The following is a 22,614-nucleotide window of genomic DNA, read 5'->3' on the forward strand; positions in this document are numbered from 1 at the left end:
AAATACAGTTATTTTTCCCAAATTAATACTCATGTGGGTGGCCCACTAACACTGGAATATTTGAATTTTTAGTCTGTAATACAAATATGATGGCCAATGATTTACATACAAGTCCTAGTCCCCTGGCTGTAATGTCACCCATTTTTCCTTACTCTAAAAATACATGGAGGCATCACAATTTATAAGTTTAAAATTGCTGCTTTCATATGCTAATGTTCTTAGTTTATTAAACATATTAAGAAACTTGTCACTGGAAAGTATCTATATGCAGACAGATCAACTAGCTGGCTGGACTGTGAAAGAGATCATACAGGAATCAAAAAGGAGAAAAAGGCACTGGATTTTCTGATATCTGAGAGCCATTCCAGTCTAAGACAGTGCTGTGCCATTACTGGAAAGACTGAAAAATTTTGGTAAACTTGGATCTGAGTTCTAAACCTGCTATTTCCTGCCTCAGCTTATGTTTCCTGATTTGTCAAACAGGAATACTACTCAATTAATGCAGTTGTTAGAATTCAGTGAGATAATGCATGTAATTTTTTAGCATAGTATCCGGCACATATAAGAGTTTGTTTTGTTTTTTTTAAATGTAGCTATTATTAAACGGAACCAGAATGTTTATTAGCTGCTTTTTAGAGTTTATTAGTGCTTAGGGTAATAGAAGCAGAAATGGTCCATTGAATATACTTGGTGAAATGCAGCAATTAAATTTTGATTGTTGTCTAATAGAAGTGAGCTATTTTAAAATTTCCTTTCCTTTTAGAAGCATGCAAGGCAGAGCATAAAATGACCCTGGTCGTGCTTTGTGTCAGAGACTGCAAGAGCTCACACGAGGAGCATCCCTAATATTTTCAGGACCCTGGGCAAGAGTGCGGGTGGAGACCCACATACAACACATCTCAATGTTTAAGGGTAATAAACTAAGCTGAAAACCTGCTAAACAAAATATATCCTAGCTTCCTACATTATCAAATACATCCATAACAATGTGACAAGCCAGATTTGCATTTAGAGTTCTTGGACTCCTCAGAGCTCCATGCTGGAACATGGCCGCATGAGAAGACCTGTGCCCAGGCCCCCATCCCTCTACCGTGGCCTCCCCCGACTTGTCAGGTGGGGCCTATGCCCACAGCCAACCTGGACTCCATGAGGGGTGTCACGCACACCTGGTCCCATCATGCAAGTTTCATCTGAATGTTTCACGAATGGCCAGCACTCGGCTCCCCCAAGACGTAAGGATGTGCACAAGGGGGCACCGTCGGCCTTTGGGAAGATGAACCCAGGGATTCGCACCAAGCTGCCCCTGGAAATAATGACAAGGACTTTTTTTTTTTTCCAGAGAATTCCAGCACCCCAGGCACCCTTGGACCTCGGCCTTGCAGATTCATTTTTCACAGGGAGCGGTGCACCTGGAAGAAATACCGAGAGTATCCATCTAAAATGCCCGGCCCAGGGCGCATGCCGCAACACTAGTCTTTCATCCTCCTGAGCACGTGGGCAGATCCCCTCCCTGGCCTCCTGGGACTCAGATGCCGCTGTACCAGGGCATTCTGAGAGGAATGTAATGTGGGAGGGGGAGAAGGAGGCCATTTCTAGGCCTGGTCCTTAAAACTTCCCAGGAGATCTTCCCATTCTCTCTGCACTCATCAGCTGGCTGGACGCAGAGGGGCCAGCAGAACATTCTGGGGGCCTAAGGAGTGGCAGAGTCATTAGCTAGAAAGAGCCTGACTCTCTAAATTCTAAACAGGACTCCTGCCCATCTCAGATAGAATTTTTGTGTTGAACCATTGTAATTGTGTGTGTGTGTGTATGTGTGTGTGTGGTTAGTAGTTACCATACCCTGTCCAACCCATCCGCTATCCTTGAGATTTATTCTGGAGGCATCTCTCCCTAAATACTCCTATATCTGGCTCTAACCCTGGATCCCTTCAATAAACAAACAAAAGGACTTTCATTGTGAATACATGGATGAATGAACGAATGAACAGGAAGGACTGTGGAATGCATTAATTACCAACTGAATTAGTATTCAGAGGCTTCCTCTGATAGACTAATACATTGCTCAAAATACAAAATAGAACCATTTAGCCTTATGCCTAAAATATTCCCTCTAGCCCCTTTCTAATTTTCAGGTAAATAGTTGCCAACCACAATGACTAGTAATATTATTGTAATAATACTTACTGTTTTGTCTCTGTCTTCCTTCTTTCTCAACCCCTAGTTTTCAGGTTACTATCCTGATTATTTTTCTTTGCCTTTCCCCTTCTCCTTATCCACGTGATTAAAAACAGCCATGAGTTTCCTGGCTGGAGTCTGACTCCTGGATACAATTTGCAGACAATAGACAATGGACATTCCAGACTAGACTAATCAAAAGTCTTCTCTGGAAATTTAAAGTTGAGGGAACATGAGCATCTCCGTCTGGCTGAGTGGTGACATCATAAACTTAGCAACATTTGATGGTGGCCATATGCCACCAGGTGCACTGGAGAACCTGGAAGGGGAAAGAACTAAAATAATAACAACAGATGCACAAAGAGAAGCAGAGATGAAAAACCAAAAAGAGAATTTCCTTGGTTCCCTCTCATTTTACAGTCTTTGGCTTCAGTTGATTCCTAAAGCCCATTTACATCCATATTCACTCGGCCTGTGAAAACGACTTCTATAAAAAAAAAAGAAAAGAAAAAAAAAGAGCTCTCCTTTGAATAACCTAAATGCATACATCTTGTGTTACCAGCAATCAAAATAGATCTAAAGACAAAGGCAAAAAGTATGAGACATCTGAAGGGGTGATACCCCAATTTCCATATTTCAGACCTTTTCCATCCCCATCTTGACCCCAAACATTTATGTCACCTTGAAAGTATTCAAAGCACTCAGCCCCTTTTGTCAAAGACAAGAAAGGCAGAGCATTCCATCTTTGAAGTTATACTGCCTTTACCGTTAGAAAAAAAAATACATCTACTAAAGATTTTTTTTTTTAACAGAGGAACACAATAAAAGAAGTAAGTGTCTTTGTAGAGAAAAATAATATACAAAGATAATTAAATCTCAGGGGCATTTTTTGGTCTAATGTAGTTTTTCTCAGAAAGAGAAACAAGCATCAAGCTGCCCCCAAAGACACTTTCCAACCTGCCGCTGCCACTAATGTGAAGCTGAGAAATGAGAATTCTGTGCTTGATTTGTTCCTCCTTTTCAAGAAGAGGAGGCTTAATGTTCACTGGGGAGGGAGACTTGAAGAAAACCCCCCCTGCTGTTATTTTCAAGGGGTTGCAATGCTTGTTCTCACGACCCAAGGTGTCCGTCTTTACAGAGATGTTTGCTAAAGAACTCAACAATTTGAGTGGGTATCTTTGAATGTTTACAAAACTAAAGGGTGGCATCACCGGCAGATGCTCGTATTGGCAGAGCTGAGCCAGCTCCTTGGTGCTGCTCAAGAGACTGGGCACAGCTGACTTCACTGAGGGGGCACATGTGTAATGATGTTTGCTGCCAGAGATTTTCAAACTCCAGGTATTCAGGTCTCAGGTAACAGTGTTGACGTACTCTCCCTATTTCAGGACATTCTGAGTGTTCAGGGTTGAGGCTATAAAAGCACATAATACAGCATCCTTAGTCAATTCTGATATGTTCACTACTTTTTCTTGGATAAAAATAAATGACAGGATCTGCTCTCCTTAGAGGCTGGAGATGGGTTTTTGGAATAAGAAAAGGCCTAGTGATGTGCCCCCACTTCATTCATTGCAACTGTGCGATTCATCTGAAATTCTTGTTTTAATCTTCTTCCTCCCATGTAACCGTAGTTACCATTTTTAAAGACAATGCTGATCACCATCTACATTATACATTTATAAGAATAATATATATTTTTAAAAGCAGAGCCAAACTGTCTTTGCAGATGATCCAACAAATAAACAAAGTGAAACAAAAACTTAACAAACAAAGCAAAAAAAACATAAAAACGTAAGAGAAATAGTAAAGATTGCTTACTATTATTTTTGCTTGCTATTGCTGTACTATTACTTCTGCTGTCTTGCAGCAGAGGGAGATAAATTTGAATAGATAAAAGGGGTATCAGGTGACAGAAGGACTTGAATGCCAGGTTGAAGAGACTGGTTATTATTCAATATAAAATGCAACATAAAATAAAATTCAAAATACATTTATTCAAAACATAGTATGTAACTCAGTAGTGGATGTCATATGATGAAAGTGGGGCTTTAAAAAAAATTAACCTGGTGGAGGGAGAGACAAACTGTAGATGATGAGACTGAGACAGGAAGGGGGCAGGGCACAGCCATTCAAGGAACGCCACAGCAGTTAACATCAAAATGGTGAAAGATTCAACCCCCAGTAGGCCTCGAGGCTCAGGATGATGAGAGATTTAACTTCTAGTAGATCTTGAGCTTCATTATAGCCCATTGTAATATATGAACATGGTGAATAACATGCCCACAGGCACCATGGCAGTCCCAAGGCCTTTAGCCACAAAAGACCAGAGTGGGAAATGGCCAACTTCCTGGGAATCCCAGCCCCTTCCCCAGGCTACTTAGACGGGTCCTTCCACTTATTAGCATATGAAGCCGCCAAGCCCATTAAAAACTAGCAACACTGCGACTCAAGGCTGCCCCTCGCTCCCTTTTCGGAGATGGCCCACACTCTGTCTATGGAGTGTGTACCTACTTTTAATCTGAGCACCCAACCTCCACACCTCATGGCCTTTCTCTTGCCTTTCAATGCACCTCTCCGAATAAATCTACCTTTACTCAACTGTGGCTCGCTCGTGAATTCTTTCCTGTGCAAAGCCAAGGACCCACACTTGGCGGGGCATGTCCCAGGGGCTCAACCGAAGCCTGGGACACCGCCCTCCGCACGCCCCACATCTGTTTTTCTGCAGCAAGACTGAAAGTCACTGTCTTCTTGGATGAGTTGGCAAGATGGGAAAGGTGGAATTTCTGAAATTTCATGCCGCAGAAAAAGAAGCTAGGACTCAAGGATGTAAAGGAATGTAACTTCTCCAAAGTTAGAGAACAAAGAAGTAATGGGGCTGGGACTCAAACCCACAACTGCCACTAAAGTGTCTTTTTTTTTTTTTTTTCCTAACCACCAGCCACATTGTCTGGATGTTCGAAAACCTATATGCAAGGTAGTTTTTCTCCCAAGAGTGCTCAGAAAGTAAGAAAACAAAAATGTTGGCCCTCATTTGGAGCACAATGTAGTTTTCAGATTTTGACACTATTTGGGGAATTAAATTTTGTGTCTCTGTCACTCTTTTATCTTAAGAACAAGATATGGCACTCATCTTGCCTCCAAGAATACTTTGTGAGACTTTCATGTCATTAATTAATGGGTTTAATAAATATTTACTGACTGCCTAATCATCTTCAGGGAGTATTCCTGATGTTATGGAGAAAGCAAAAAATAAAACAAATTCATGTTGTCTTGAAATTTATATTCTACTGGGCAGAGACAAGTAATAAATATGAATATAAAAACAAATAAAAATCACAAATACAAAAAAAAACTTCAAAAATTGTGTATTTTAGGAAAAAAATGTACAGGGTAATTTTACGGGTCAGAGAGGTTAGACAGGGTAACTTGGGACCAGAACACACAGTATGTTGGTAAATAATAAGATATATATGCAGGGTTTTATATTTTGAATGATCTACCACTTACTAGCTGTGTGCTCTTGGTTAATCTATCTGTAACTAAGTTTTCTCATCTACATCATAGGTCTGTTGCCATAATTGGGTGACTAAATGAACAAAATTTTGTTTAACCAGTGAATAGACAGAGCTCAATAAATATTAATTCTTTATTAAATATTATTCATAATCCCAAGAGTGAGAGTTTCATTTTCCCATCTCCTCTCTTGTAAGCAGAAGTAACAAAGTCACATCTGCCCAGAACAGTTTCTCAATGGTAAAGTTCCTAATGGTGATTATTCTCCACAACCTTGATGTGAGTTGCCCTCCCACTCACTCAGTAACTACCTATTAAATAGGCCACTATCTGCTAAGCATTGGCTTCCTTAAGGTGAATCTAATTCAGAAATTACTAAATGAAATTCCTTGAGCTTGTTTTGTTTTTCTGTAAAGCCCCACTACTGGTTTATCGCCTGCAGGAGAAGCAGAAAGATAGCCTCGGGGGCTCTGTCAGTTGGGTCCAGTCCAGACATCAAAGAATATTATGAATGTGTGAAATTGCCTTTGGCAAATACTATTTACAGACCCTCTGGCACAGTTATGCTGAAATGATAAGAAATGTCACTGCAGCATACTGCACTGAATAATAAACACTTCCTGCCTTCAGTATCAACTGTCCACGTATCCAGAACCCAGAATGGCTTGCAATCACAACAGAGGGAGAAGGCAGCGGTTTCTACCTTCTCCTCATTAGTATGCTGCAACGCTTCCTATTAATTAAATCAGTAGTATAGCCAGGAGTAGAACTTAGTGAGATTATCTATATTGTGCACTTGAAATACAGTTTATCCATTTTAATTAAATAAGTTCTAAATATAATCACTTTTAATTCTCCTACACCCTGAAACTAATTAAAAATGAAATTAGTTAACATTTCTCTGACATCATTAAAAAATTGTTCATATAAAAATGCAAATACCCCGATAGTATGCTCATGTTTATATAAAAATGCAAATACCCCGATAGTATGCTTATGTTTATTCGGATCCCTCTGTGATGTGAATGACCAGAGGATTTAAGCTTTGCGTGAATACAAACCTCTGGGCAGTAATTTTTTCTTTTTTTCCAAATTCCTCTCCATGTCTAGTCATCTCTTTCTTTTTCGTCTCATCTTGGGATGTTCCAGACACTGGCTGTAGCTTTGGAAGCATATTAAATGTCATCTTCCCAGTTACACTGTTTCAGATATGAATACGCCAATCTCTATGTCTTTCTTCCCTACAGAGCATATATTTAAGGCCCGCTCTTTGTGCTAAAGGGGTCTTCAGTGGGTAGAAAACACTACCACAAGAGATGTCTAGAGGGACATTTAGGTCAATACACGCTCTTGAATGGAGGAACTAGAGGCTGAAGAGAAAGGTAAACACAAAAAATAATAGTACTTGACGTCATCCATACAGATCAGGAGAAGAAACCGAGATTCAGCTCTTATGCTCTGGATCACCCCACTCTGCAGATCAGCTGGGTAATTCCTTTATTTTTTTTTTTTTTTTTTTGCGGGGGTTGGGGGGGAAGGGGTTAGGTTTGTTGTTTGTTCATGTTGATGAAGGTACTGGGGATTGAACCCAGGACCTTATGCATGCCAGGCAAGCACTCTACCACTGAGCTATCCCCTCCTCCTAGGTGATTCCTTTTCTGTCGAATTAGTCACAACATGATCAGTCATTGAGATGGAGATTTCTGAATCCCACTCCGTGTTCTCTGGCATTTCTTTTCAAGTTTCTATTTTTAACCTAGTAAAATGACCCCCAAATCACCATTTCAATTCATGAAATTACTTTTCTAATCAAGAGGAGCTTCATAAGAACATGGAGATGGTAACCAATCAAATACACTCTAAGTGCCCACTATTTGTCAGGTCCTATGCTAGATGCTGGGACAAAAGAACTGGGCAAGGCTGAGCCCTTTAAGGCAATTTACAACTTAGGAGGAGAAACGAAGCATAAATACATGGTAATTTTTTAAAGATTCAGTTAAGAACAATAATTTTTTTTGCCCCAGTGCCTTTTATGACCTGGTCTCGGTAGGTGTGCACTCTCACTTCCACTTTATCCACCAAGAGTAAGTCACTAGATCCAGGAGAGGGGAATTAGGCTCTGTTTCTGGAAGTGGGAAGTATCAAAGACTTTGTGTACATGTTTTAAAACCACTACACCCACAATGCTAAATTATAAGTAAATAGATGTGAGAGGTCATCCTTAGATGATTTTTGAAGATTTATAGCTATCTCATCACTGCTGGTTAGGACATCATTTTTAAATAACCCTCAAACCATCTGCCCTACCTTCTCATATCTCTTCTTTATCATATTGTAAGTTCCTTGAGTACTGATATTCCTTAGTCTTTTTGTATCTCTGCTTACCTCCTATCATAGTATCTCACATATTTATTCATTTTATATATATGTGTATATATAAATGTATATTGTTATATATATATTCATTCACTATAGACATTATATACATATATAGGTACATATCTATAAAATGAATGAATATATATAAAATCTTCTTCTAGGGATACAATAATGAGCAAGAAATAGTTACAGTCCTTGTTTTCCTGGCGCTTATAGTCTACTGGAGGAAACAAAGATATAATTTGTAATATCTGAACTGTTGAGCACATATTATGAGTCAGATGCCTGTTCTAAACCCCTTACACATGTTAACTACTTCAATCCCTCCCAACGACCCTATGAGGTAGTGATTGCTATTATCCCTGTTTACAGAAGAGGAACCTGTAGACTTCGCCAACTTGTCCAAATTTTAAGAGGCAAAAAAGTGGAGGCACCCAGATTTGGATCTAGTATAATTAAATTTCACTTGCATTGTGAGCTCAAGTTCTTTAATCTCCACTAGACACTGTACATGACACAAATAGAAATGGGAAAAAATGGCATAAGTCATTACAGTAGTAATTTTAAGTGGATTCACAGAAAATTCTATGGGCTTTCAAAGAATAGATGCATCACTGGATGTCCAATTCTTTTTCCTTTGAAATTCATTTTATTTTATCCATCATGGTTACAATTTAAAAAAAAAAATCCTACCTTGCTGCCTTCCTATTGCCATCCAAAATACTAAACTATCCTAATAACATACCTCTGCTTGTAGTCACAATTCAGCCTTTCATCTGGTCCCTTGAAGTGTTCAGTTCAACACATTCTATAGCTGTCTTTACTTTCTTTGATTTTTCTATTGAAAGAATTCATTTGGGAATCACTCATTTATTTTTTCATTGATTCAACAAATATTTACTAAGCATCTACTATACCAGTACCAGATACTGTCCTAGATCCCAGGAATAAACCAATGAACAAAACAGATAGATATTCTTGTGCTCATGGGGCTTCTGTGCCAGTGCATGGGAAAGACATAAAATAAACAAAACACGAAACTACACATAAATATATTAAGGGGAATCCAGCCCAGGAGGCACTCAGGTAGAATGAGGGGTATGCATGCGCAACTTTAAACAGGATGATCAGAAAAGCCTCCACTGAGAAGGTGATGTTTGAGCAAAGACTTGAAGATGAAAGAGGAAGGTAAGTGGATGTCTAGGGAAGATCATTCCAGGCAGAAAGAATAACCAAGGCAGAGACCCCAGGTAGGGAGTGTGCCTGATATATTAAAGGGATAGTAAGGAGACCAACAGTTGAAGTTGATTGTTGGGGCCAATGAAGTGATTGGTAGTCAGCCCCAAGGACACTTATTGGTCTTAGGTGATGTCTAAAAGAGAAAAAATAAGGAATTATTTGCTTATAGTTCTATGGATAGAAACAGAAATAGAGTACGGGGGAGAATAATAATGATGAGGCAAATATATGACAGACACTGTGTGAGGCACTGTCTATGTATTACTGCATCTGGTGCTTACAATCTCTATCTATCCATCCATCTATCATCTATTTATCTAACTATTGTTATTAATTCCACCTACAGAGATAGGAGTTGAAATTCAGAGACTTTAAGTAGATGCCTGGTGTCCTGTATATAGGAATACAGCATTCAAAATCAGGACTCCATGATTCCAAAGTTATGTTCTTTTGAACATAATATTTTATCCAAGTTTGGGTAAGAATGATTTGATTTCTCTTTAGCCTTGAACACTGCAACTATCTCTTCTTAAATGTTTAATCCCTAAACAACAAAATGATTTAAAAAAAAATCCCTGGTGCTTATAAGCAAGAAAAAGATTGGAGTGGTAGGTGTGTTTTTCTCTTCCAACATTTATGACGGATTAATATTTCCCTTAACTTGAAAGAAAGCAGAGCAGAGTGGTTAAAAGCATGGGCTGTGGAGTCAGAAGAGGCCTCCTTTCTCACCACTACTTGGCTATGCATGTCTTTGGACACAAGAATGAGATTCTCTAGGCTTCTGTTTCCATGTGTGTCCAATGGGCACATTAATAACTTAGGCCTCAGAGGGTTGTGATGAGGATTTAATGAAAGAATGAACGTAAAGGACCTAACCAAGTCTCTGCCTGCAGTTCATGTCCAACACATGTTAGCAGCCATCATTTTTATTAGCTAACTTACTAGAGTTGACCATCAATCCCTACAGCCAAGAAATGTAACTTTCCTGGTATTGATAAGGCCCTACCCACCTACCCCTGCCAAAGTGCAAATGGTTGGCATTTTACACTTCGTGGGATTTTAAAAATCATTCTCATTTGTAATACACTGCAGTGAAAACTTCAGCCCACTCCCAGAAGTGCTGCTTAGAATGAGGCATAATTAAAATAAGAGAACAATCAACAGCAGGAACGTTAGCATAAAACCAAGGAAATTATTAAGAAACTAAACTGAACAACATCATTAAGAATCACCAGAGGCTTCTATAAATATGTAAGTAGAGTAGGAGGTGAAATAATACATGAGGGAAACACACTATGGAAATATGTCCGTGTCTACAGGCACTGCCTGCGTGAGCCCCTGCATGTTGTGTTACTCCAAGCAGCGTCTTCCGTGAGGGTGACTTATGACAGTGCATCACATGTTAGATAGCGTCGAGGCCTGGCTTTCAGCAGGTGCTAAAGCACAGTCTAGATTTATTCCTATGCTTCAATGTGGCATAGCTGAGCCATTAAGACAACACTCTGCCCCACTTTTGAAAAAATAAGGACCCTATAAAAATAACCCATGCCTTGTATCCAAAGTTTATACTTTTTTTGAGCCCCGAGTTTGATTTATGGCACAATAAGAGTCATAAATTACTACTAACACCAAGAGGAGTCACATTTAAACTATCCTGGTAGGGTAATTAGTCCAAGAACTTGTCCAAGCCATACCACTGGTGTGGGAGTGCTGGAAACCGGGTTAGCTAAGGCAGGAACTCAAGAGAGGTTTCAAGTCTGTGCAAGTCTATAAGGGAGCTCCTCCACAGCTCCATGCCAAGTTTGCCCTTGGAGAAGTATTCACTTACTCAGTGGAGGCTGTGTCTAGAAAGTGATGTTTTGGCTGTGATTTCAAGGGCAGGAAAATGCTAAGCCAGGAAAACCTTAGTGGCACAGACTCACATAGAGAAGAGCCTTAATGCTGGAAAAAACACTGCTGTGTTTGAAGATGACTGGAGTGTGGCAATGGAAGAGTTTTAAATGGGGGAAGCAGGTAAAGATCAAGACACAATGGGCCATACAGTAAAGAATCTGGGTCTTAATCTACATGCAATGAGGAGACATTGATGGTTGTGGCCAACGGTTGAAGCTGTACCATGATTTATAGGAAGCCCTTTGGCTGCTGTATGGGGAATGATCAGAATGGAGGAAGAATGCATGTCCAACAATATAGTTAAAGAGGCTACCATGGTGACATGAACCAAGAAGACGGAGTTGGAGGAAAGGGGCCAGCCATTACACCTATCTTAGCGGTAGAATCAGAATGTCTTGCTGATAAATCAGATGTAGGTGCTTACAAAAGGGAAGTTGTCAGGAATTTCAAGTCACTTGCTTAAGTGATAATAAAGAACCTTCACTGAAATAGGTAAAACACCAGAATAGGGGATCGAGAGTTCAATGGGCAGTTGCTAACCAATGGGCATAAAGTTTCAGTTATGCAAGATGAGAAAGTTTCAGAAATCTGCTGTACAGCGCCGTGCCTACAATTAACACTACTGTATTGTGTGCTTAAAAATTTGTTAAGAGGGCAGATCTCATGTTAAGTGTTCTTACCACAATAAAATGAGAAAAAAGAAACTTCAGTGTTTAGCATGTTAATTTGACTTGGCGTATGAGGCATTCAGGTGGAGGCTTCTAGTGGGCCATGAGGTGTAAGCGTCTGTAGGTTAGAAAGGACCTCTACACTGCTGTCTTAGTCACTTACCTGGGTTGGCTCATTATGAGCAGTTCTTTGTAGGCGTTATATGCCTAATTGTTTCCCCAGGTCCAAAGAAAGGCACTTATTACTAGAAGCAACATTTCTCAGAATTCAAATAACCTGATGACTCCTGCAATGAAAGAATTTTAAGACCTCGATGACAAGCTGTGTACACTGCTCTGCAAAAGCAATGCAAATAAAGTTTTGCAAAAGTAAAACATCAGAGATGGTCTGTCGGTGGATCCTGAGCATTAGAAGGTTGTTCTATTGTTGACTCAGAAATATTATCTTGGCCAAATTCCTACTCATTGAGTTTTCTGAGCCAAAAATAAACTCCCTTTTGTAACAGGGTATATAGCACAGGACTGGAGTAACTAACATAATGCTGACAGGAGAGAAAAGCACACCTTCCTTTCCTGTAAGCCCAGTGAGGAAAGAACGAGCTGAGCTGAGGCTTTTGAGAGCCACGCTAATTAGACGTTGATGGCAGCGTCTTAAGAGACCGCTAAATCATGACCCCACCTGAACTGCTTATCTTCAAGCACAGGGTGAAGAGCACAATGATTCGTGAAATGAAGTCATTTCTGATCAAACTGGTCTTTTCTTCTGAGCCCCTCTGCCCAGTGCAAGTGACTTCTTCCCAAGGTCCAGCTCCTGGAGTTGAGACTCTGCCGACATTACAATATGAAAGTCTACAGTAATTGATTCCAACTGTTGCAGCCGCAAAAATTGCTTTGCTAAGCAAAGGGATTTATGGATTTGGCCACATTTCGTTGTTTGCTGTCTTCATTTATTACAGAGGCATTTTCCTCCCTATTTTGCAAGCTAGAGTGGATGGAACTGATATGGAAATGCTTTTAGCAATGCATTAGATAAAGAAAAAGAAAAAAATTTCTCTATAGGACCTTTTTAAAAATGGCATTCATTTTTTTCCCCTTAACAGTAAAGTGTTTTTACTGCAGAAAAAAAAAATAATTTATATATATGTATATATATATAGAAAGAAAGAAAAAGTGAAACTTATTCATAATCATACAAACAACCATAACATTACTGTTTTGGAGTTTTTATAAAAGTTCTCTTTCTAAAAAATATAAATATTTGTTTATCATTAATAAAATTATAATCGGATAGTTTTTGTATGTTGCTTTTGCTTATGTTCTTTAAAATACTTCAAAAATACGATTTTTAATGTCTGTGAAATCATCAGTTAAATGTATAATGGTTTATTAAACATTCCATTATGATCTAACTAATACTGAATTTATTTATGAAGGGCTTTTCAAAAAGAGGTTTCTTTCCTTACAGACACACATGTCAGTAATCCATAATTTATTCTAGATTTCTTGATTTCAAAATTTCTATTAAGACTAGTAAGAGAAAAAAGAGAGCCTCTGACATGTAGAATTACATGGGTATCATAGAAACGTACACTCTGCAATCTTTTATGTATAGAAAGGTTAGCAGGTTTAAAGACAGTGGACTTATTCATAGTCCTCCCCCGGGGCTATCATTTTGCTGGATGAATCAAACTTTTCATAGTATATTTTCCACTGACTATTAAAATGGCCAGATGAAATGCTTATCTGTTGGTAGGTCCATTTGATTCATAAATATTTTAAGATCTTTGTTTCATAGGTTTTTGTATTGCAACTGATAACAGTAAAGAACTTATATTCTAGAAATAAAGTTTTATTTCTCCCTTGGATTGTCCATTCATAAAATTTTCTTCTTTATCTATTTTCATGGTATATGATGATACAAGATCAAAGAGCTTATTATTCCTAATGATGATAACTTGTGATTCTAATCCAAGTGGGGCTGAGAGTGGAAATAGCTCAGTGAAAAGTGACCTTATGAACCAACGAAATGTCCCCAGAGTTCACGGTCTTGGACATCTCTCCTTTCGTCTAGTCTAAAATGCCCACGTAGATCCCTGCCTCCCCTCACTTGCTTTCTTTTCACATTCTGGTTTCCACCACATACACAAGGAAAACTCCTTCCTTCTACATGCTGGAAAATTCTGGAATAAGTGTGCAATATCAATGCCATATTCAGGAGTTGAGATATGAAAACATGGGAGATTTCTCCTTTTTGTCTGGTCATTTAAGAAGTGTACATTGTATGTACATTTGCAGATATAATAAAGTGATCAGTGTGCCAGTTGTACACAGTTAGGATTTCCAAGTTGATAAGCTGATTATAACATGTTTCATTATAATGACTATTAGCATGTTGTGTATCAGCTGGACAAGGAGGAAACGAAAAGAGGGTGGTAAGGCTGAAGATCAGGAGATACTGGTTTTAGTCCTGAATTTATCAAAGATTGGGAGAGATAGTTACATTTACAGGTTTTGACATCTCTAAAATAGGGGGTAAGCACCAAAGTTCCTTTCAGAGTCGATTTTCAGTGATTTGATTATGCTCTTGCTCTATTACAAGCACCTCGATGCAATGGAACTATTTTCCCAGTGCTGCATATATGAGGTCAGGAAATGTCTAGATAGCAAAGAAATGTCTATGGTAGGAAAGTCAAGAGTTGAGAGGAACTTTGGTGGACAGGAAATCACAAAGCAGAGGGAGTGGTTGCAGACCCTTCAGGTTTGAAAGCTGTCATCTATTGACCCTACCCTCTGTCCTAACTTCCATCTTATCAGAAGTTGTCAGCTCAGTCTATTGTACGTTCCTTTTCTTACATCAACATATCCCAAAGTTGACCACGCATCTCAAAGTAAAATATGATTCATTCTGTTGCTTAGGGGTGAAGCACTTATATTTTTGTAAAAGAAAAGGCTTGTATTATGTACACTGGTATTGGGAACTGCATGGATGTTAAAGAAAAAGCAGAGGGGGGTTTTCAGTCCCTTTAGGAATATAATTAGGAGCTGAGCTTTGAGAGCTATGAATGCCCTTGCTCTTCTCTTCACTTGTCACCAAATGATGGCAGCAGATTTAACAACTAGGCCAAAAACTTCAAGAGCATTTTAAAAGCTACTTTGTTATTCAAAGATTTGGGGCAAGAATCCCTGCGGACTTGCAATATCAGGAGGGAGAAAAATGGACTGAAGTCAGAGAGGATGACTGTTGTGGAATGTCACTGTAAAATCCAAGACCCATACTTCATTTGGACATCTTGTTTGAAAGCTTTCTTATATCATGAAAAAAACATGTTTCCTATCCATTAGTTGTCTGTCCGTGGAAGGTGTCGACTTTGGATGTGTTTGGTCTTCCTAAGAGTTAGAAGAAGGAGGCCAGAAACAACTCAGAACTTCCCTTTATAATTTCAGAAACAGAAAAGACAGAAGCTTCTTCAAACTTGTCTCAGAATTTAATAAATGATCCAATTAAAACTGTTTTATAATTTTTGAATAATTTTCATTTTACAGTTTTTCCTCCATTTTTAAAATACAGAGGGATATTTTGCAATTTTTCAAAAGTACTCTTGTTCAAAGAAATAATCATAATAATCGTTTTTTATATTGGAGCATTAGTGAGTCAGAGCTTTGCAATCATTCATGGAACAGCGCAGGATTAGCAAGATATGAATTCAGCAGGGGATTACGCAGAAAGGCTAATAATTTGCCAGAGTCGAATGAATCCTGAGTCTTTCTGGAGATTGAAAAATATTTGATTAGCTCATTTTTGAAGAATTATTTTTAGCTCTTGCTGATGTTTCCCCAGCATTAAGATTCAGTTATAAGCTGGAGTCCCCCACTATAGGAATTCCATTTTGTTACCCTGTTAACTAGGTGCCTACTCTACGTATCAAATCCTTCCTGTTGGGAAGTTTTGCGTACAAAGAGCAAAGCCTCTAAATCCCAATGACTAGAGTATCTGATAAAATGAATCATCAAGGTAGACAGAGTGAGTTGAGAAACGATGGACAAGACACTTTTGTCCTTTCTTTTCCAAAATGGAAATCACTGATTCACTCTTACAATTAAAAAAAAAAAAAAAAATTCATGCTTATGGTAAATAATTCCTTCACTACAGAAAAATCAAATCAGGAATGTAAAAATGGCCTGTATTCATTACATAAAAATAATAATGCCTAATGAATTCGTGTATACAAATTTATATCAGTAAACATTAATTAAAAAATAAAACAAGGGTTCTAATATGCACTCTTAGTTAGCACCTGCATTTCTTAACCTCATAATTTTCACAAATACTTTTTGATGTTTACATGGATCTATATTCTTTCTTTTTTTGATATCACAGAATATTCTTCCATTGAATAGATACATAAGAACATTGCACAGTGGTTAAGCGCATGAGTTTGAGAGTCAGATAAACCTGGATATGAGTCCAGGCTCTGCTAATTAGGAGATTAAGTATTCTTGACATTCAGCTTACTCTCTCCAAATCATAGGTTTTGTTTGTTTGTTTGCTTTGCTCAGCAGGAAGACAATGGAGATGATGATAATATCTAATTTGTAGGTTGCTGATTGCAAGAATGAAATGAGATTTAAAAAGTGCCTTGAATAGTATGCATGATATTTAGCACATTGCTTGAGTTCAACAAATATTAGGTACTATCATTGTCATAATTTATTGAGCCAGTCCTCTATAACTTAATGTTTGGAACGTTTTCTATGCATCCTACTATCTCTAACACATTGAAGAATCCGTGAAACAAAACTATGTGCTAGTCTGATTATAAATTTTTTTTTCTTTGAATTTTGAGTCCTCTGGCTAAATTTCTCCATGCCAAAAAGGTGGACCAATTTGAAATCCTGTTAGCACTGTGTAGGAATGAAAGGTTTTTCTTGCCCTATTTGAACACTTACAGTATTTGTTTGATGACGAGCTACCAAGGTGAGAAAAAAAAAATTTTAAACCATGTGAAAAACCATTTTAAACCACTAAAAGACTCCTCTAATGGCCTTAAAAGATTGTGATGTCCCTTTTAAAATATTTTAAAAGACAATGAAAGCCATGCTCCTTGCTAAACAATTTCCAGGGAAACAGACATTTTATAGTCCCCAAATAATCATTTCTACAACTTGATAGTGCAATTTTTAGTTCTGTTATAAATTAAATGTATCAATTCTAATGTTGAAGAAAAGCTATTCCTTTCCAGGGTCTGTGAGCACTGCAGTGGCCCAGGGCCCACAGCGGGAGGAGGACAGGCTTTAGCATCAGATTGAACTGGGCTCGTATTCCCACCTGTCACGTGTGTATTAGCTGTGTGATCATTAAAAGCACAATTAAACCTCTTGCATACGTCATTTACTCATTTCTACATGGGGAAATTATACTCTAATTACCATTTCTGCACATCGGCTCGTTCAGCAGTCCTCCTCTCTCTTCTGTTTAGCAGAGCATTGTTTTCTTCGGGAAACTGCTCCTCCCCCACTTAACATGCTCTCCATGGGCCTGTCCATTCCAGCCTTCCTCTTGGCCTTTGTTATAGGATTGCTCAGGTAATGTAGATTTGACCAATCTTAGTATCCATGTCCTTAGTCACAAAGATGGGTCCACGGATGCTCACATGACCCAAGCCAGGCCAACCAGCATCCTTTGAGCTTGTTAAGCCCAGAAGCCCGAGTTGCCAATTCCACACTGCAGTGCGCGGAAAAATGCTACCTCATACAGAGAAAGGGGTAGAGAGAGGCAGAAAGGAAAGCATTCATACTGTTTTTTTCTTCTTTAATGGAAGAACTGCGGATAGAACCCAGGACCTTGTGCGTGCTAAGCACGCACTCTACCACTGAGCTTCTGTTGCCCCCCAAATGCACGTTTCTTAACGTCTCTAACACTACTAGAATTCTCAGCTACATGAAACCCTCAGTTCCAAATAAGCCTAACATAGTTTGCGCTATGGCACTGCCACTTGCAACAGAAAGAGTCCTGGTATAAAAGTCTATGCCTCAGGGTGTCGTGTGTGTTGACTGAGAGATAGTCTATAAAGGAGCCAGCACAAGATCTTACGAATACCAGTTTCTTTCTTTTTCTTATTTGAAGCACTCGTTTCTTTTGACTACTGATCGAGTTCACTGAGAAAGTGGGTGACCTATCTTGTAGGATGGAGATCAGAGTCCAGATCCCCTCACTCAAAGAGGAGACTGTCAGCGTATCTGGGAAAGGTGCAAGATGAAAAGCCTACTCGGTGAGTGGAAGTTGCTTCCTCCACTGCGGCTCCTCTTCCCACAAGGGGCAGTCATTTCAGTTTTTATCTCCAGCTGCAGCCACACCCGAGTAAGTGCTTTGATCAGACACATAGCACGTATGACACCGCTCGCCTAGAATCCTTTATAATAGCTCTTACTCCCCTGGGACGTGAACTAAACATGGCGCCGTTTCTAGTCAGAGAAATGGCTGTACTGAGTCAAAGCAGCCCTTGGACTAGGCTGGTTCTTTCTGAAATCATCAGATGTCTCTGAGGACTCTTGCAGATTGACTTGACTTGGAATAAATGTAGTCCTTACTTTCCCTTTATCAGTTCTTAATTATTCAGCAATTAAAGCTTTCCTACCTGAACGTTCTATCCTGTCATTATTTGTTATTGTTATTATCCAACAAAAGGCTCTACAAGTGATGGCAAATTTTGTGGCTTAAAACAGGACAAATGTGTTGTCTTGCAGTTCTAGAGGTCAGAAGTCCACCATGGGTGTCACTGGACTAAAAGCACAGGGTTGGCAGAGCTGTTTCTCCTCCAGGGAGAATCTGCTGCCTCGCCTCCTCCAGCTTCTGGAGGCCACCCGTGGTCCTCGGCTCTCAGTGCCCTTCCATCATCTTCAAGCCAGCAATGTTGCATCTCTCTGTGTCTCTTCCATAGTCTCTCACTCTTATTCTTTTCTAACTTTCTTTCCCATTTGAGGACCCTTGTGATTACACTGAGCACACCCAGATTATCCAGGGTAATCTCTCATTTTAAGGTCAATTGATTAGCAATCTAATCCCATTGGCAACCGTAATTCCTCTGTGCCATGCAGCGTGACATATTCACAGGCTCACAGGATTAAGATGTGGGCCTTGGGGGTAGGGGAGCCCTTATGCTGCCTGCTACACTGACTCAAACTTTCTAGTGCTCTTTTGTTGAGATTAGGAACCATGGCTTACTATTATTACCAAGACCAACTTGATACGTATTTAGCGGAGCAACTTACCATTCAAATCAGGATATTTTTGTGAATGAAAGAGGCACTCAGTAATTCCCATAGAAAGACAGACATAAATTGTTCTAGCCCAGGCAAAGGAGGACACCTGGTGACACGTCACAGAACACATTCCACAAGATTTGTTGAATTCGATATAATTTATCGACCTCTATTGAATGTTCAGTTATAGGCTAAGTGGGTTGGGAATCCAAAACATACAATTGAGTTGGGTAGGAATGAATCCTGCATGTGATACTGTAAGTGAGCTAGACTTTTGCATACACTTTATAAAGCAGAATTTAGAGAAGACTGATGTTTGAATTTAGGAAGCTGATGGAACTCAACATGGAGGAAGTAGGAATCTGAAAATAAGATAACGATACTGCAGAAAGTTAAATAAACGTGCTCATAATTTCTTGTAAAGTAAATTCACATTTCTGTATTTTCGTCTAGACTTATTCAAATGTATGAATATTACAAGGCTGGCACTATTTTGTATTCTCCTTCTTTTACTTAAAATACAGGCCAGTCTTCATCTTCCATAATTACTTTCATATCACCTCAAGAACTAGAGAGTCTCTAATTAAATGATACTGATGTGGCTACCCAGATTTGTCAAGCATAAACAATACTTCCATGAAAACCATCTGAACTATGGTTCTTAGTCTTTATTAGATAATGGATATATTATTAATACAATCCCAGGAGTGGGGAGATGGATGTGCTTTAGATAAATTGAAGGGAAAGAACCAAGGAAAAAGCAAAGATATTCCAGATGAGATCACACACAACTCTCTATAGCTGACTAATGGCTCCGGAAAGATGTCCATGTTTAAATCCCCAGATCCTATAATGTTACCTTACATGGCAAAAGAGACTTTGTAGGTGTGATTAAATTAAGGATCTTGCACTGGGAAGATTACCCTGGATTACCTGGGTGACCTCAATGCAATCACAAGCCTCCGTAGAAAAGGGAGGCAGGAGAGTCAGAGTCAGAGGAGGTGATGTAAAGACAGAAGCAGTCAGTGAAGATGTGATAACACTGTGCTACTGGCTTGGAAGGTGGAGCAAAGGGCCACAAGTCAAAGAAGGCACACGGCCTCTGGAAGCCAGCCAAGGCCAGGAAACACATTGTCCCCCACAGCCTCGGAGGGAGCCAGCCCTGCTGACAGCTTTGCTTTAGCCCAGTGAGACTGAGCTGGAATTTAAGACCTCTAGAATAGTCAGATAATAAATTTGCATTGTTTCAAGTCACTACGTTTGTGGTATTTTGCCAGAGTAGTAGGAATAGGAAATGAATTCAAGGCCACGTTCAAGGCCACGGAGTTAGGAACGAGGGTGGCGTCAGGCAGAGCTGGAAGACGACCAGCCCCTCTGAGCGCAGCGCTCACCTTGCAGAGGTGAACACATAGGAAGGAAAGACGGGGTGGAGGAAAGGGCTTCAGCGACAGACTGATGAGTTCAAGTCCAGATTCTGCTATAAACTCTGGTAACTTCGTCTGTTGTTTTGTTAAGATACAGAAAAATACTATTAGCCTTCTGGATTTTTTTCCCCGAAAATTAAACAGAGTATCATAATAGTTGAAAGCAGGAGCTTTGGAGCTGTAGTGAGCTTAGCATCAAGTCCGTTGTTCAGCTGTCAATGATCAGTTATGTGCATTTAACTATCTAACTTACAGCTCCGGCATTAGGTTTCCACGTTTCTAAATAAGGGTTAATAACAGTGCCTCCCTCACGGGGGTGTTAGAGGATTAAATGTATAGAGCGCAATCTAACGTAAGTGATGCAACACATAATTGTGTATATTGAGTCAATTTTCAATACCTGCCAAGTCTCAACCCTTGGGAGCGTGTGCAAGTGTTCATTTGTTCATTCTTTCATTCATTCGTTATTTATTGGATCTCCTACCTGGTGTAGGGACTTTAAAAATTACTCAGGCTGCGGCAGAGCATAAAAGCCCTGTACTCTTCCCTTGGGGTGCATATATTCTGGTTCTTTTCTTATTCATTGGAAATGAGTCTGATTTTCTGTATTTTCCAAAAAAGCTCACCTTCCTGAAATCACTGCTTTCACCTGAAGAACAAGGCTCTGCAGAGAGAAGTTCTTTGTGGATCGGGGAACCCTCGTGGTAACACGCCACCCTTTTACGTTGCAGAAGTGCCCCTGCTCCCTGTTAATGCGGCATCAGGTGAATGGCATATTAGAGGAAATGGCTTTGAAGGCTCTCTCATTTATGATGTAATCCCAGAAATATTTCCTCTGCTTGTGACCCGAGGTTCGTGGTACTTGCCTACAGAACTAAATAATGGACCACTTTGCTATGTGACAGTTGGAAAAGCACAGAGATATTTATTTTCACTGCCAGTAGAACTGAAAAAGGTAGTGGCTGGGCTGGGCTGGGCTAGAGATCAGACTGTTATAATGAAAGGCAGCTCAGCTAGTAGGGGGTGTGATGAATGTAAGCCGGAAGTAAATGAATCATTATGATATGTGCACTCCATCTCCGCAATGAGTCTATTTTATTAAAATAATCTCTGGCATAATGTTGTCCTCTCTTGGCTTTCCCCTACTGTGAATCTATCCATGATTCTGCCACCATAAATCTTGTCCCCTGAGGACAGATCCATAATGAGAGGGAAGGGCCTGATTATTTGCTTTTAATAACCCTGCCTCCCAAATCCTACTTAATGCAGCAGAGATTCTATATTGAAGAACATGCCAGAATTATTGGAGGATCAATCAAAATTGGCAATTAATCACAATCACAGCTGGTAATCATAGCTGCAATTACCAACTGATTAATTAGGACAGCGTTTGAAATGCCAGTTGAAAATTAATATCATATTAGATTCAGCCCAATAACTATAAACTTTTACAATTACTTTACAGCTTAGCATTATTTATGTCATATTTCTTCCTATTATTCATTGCTCTGTTTATTTATTTCTCATTTTATTTGAACAGGCCAAACTCTCTCACTATCTATGTTGAGACTCTCCTAAAATATGTTTAAATCGTGGCATTAAGTAAATCTAATGTCAGTGCCAAGCAAATATTTGCAAATTTAGGACTTCAATTTGCCTCACTTTGCAGGCCTAGAATTACTTTTTCCAAAAAATGGGATGTAAGGAGTATATTCTGCATATTGAACATTGGATAATACTGGTACGTTGGATTGATGTGTGTAAAGCTTCATCTGGTTTATTAACCAGCTTTTGCAGGCTTGGCACAAGTTTTATGCAGCCTTCTTTGAATGATCAGTATAAGGCCAAGAATAACCTGAGCCACCTAATATGGGCAATAATTCTAACACTGGTGAAAACATACCTTAAAGAAATTAGAAGAGGCCTTATATGGAGTAGGGAATGTGTTTAAGAAATTCAGCAAATGTTTACTTGCTTGTTTTAAGGCTGTGGATTGTATTGAACCAATACAAATCACCACCGCTTAAATCAGAGTCTCATTCAACAAAGAGGTTGTAAACACTTAC

General features: G+C 39.3%; 1 long non-coding RNA gene and 1 other non-coding gene across 2 annotated transcripts in view; both read right to left on the minus strand.

Annotated features, from left to right (window-relative positions):
- LOC116666353 overlaps positions 1-22,614 on the minus strand; it is a 55,127-nt gene that overhangs the window by 20,473 nt on the left and 12,040 nt on the right. The window lies entirely within an intron of this gene.
- TRNAA-GGC lies at positions 7,253-7,324 on the minus strand. Its single transcript has one exon. It is a non-coding gene; the product is annotated as a tRNA-Ala (tRNA).

This window comes from Camelus ferus, chromosome 10 (genome assembly GCF_009834535.1).
Source record: "Camelus ferus isolate YT-003-E chromosome 10, BCGSAC_Cfer_1.0, whole genome shotgun sequence".
Taxonomy (NCBI): domain Eukaryota; kingdom Metazoa; phylum Chordata; class Mammalia; order Artiodactyla; family Camelidae; genus Camelus; species Camelus ferus.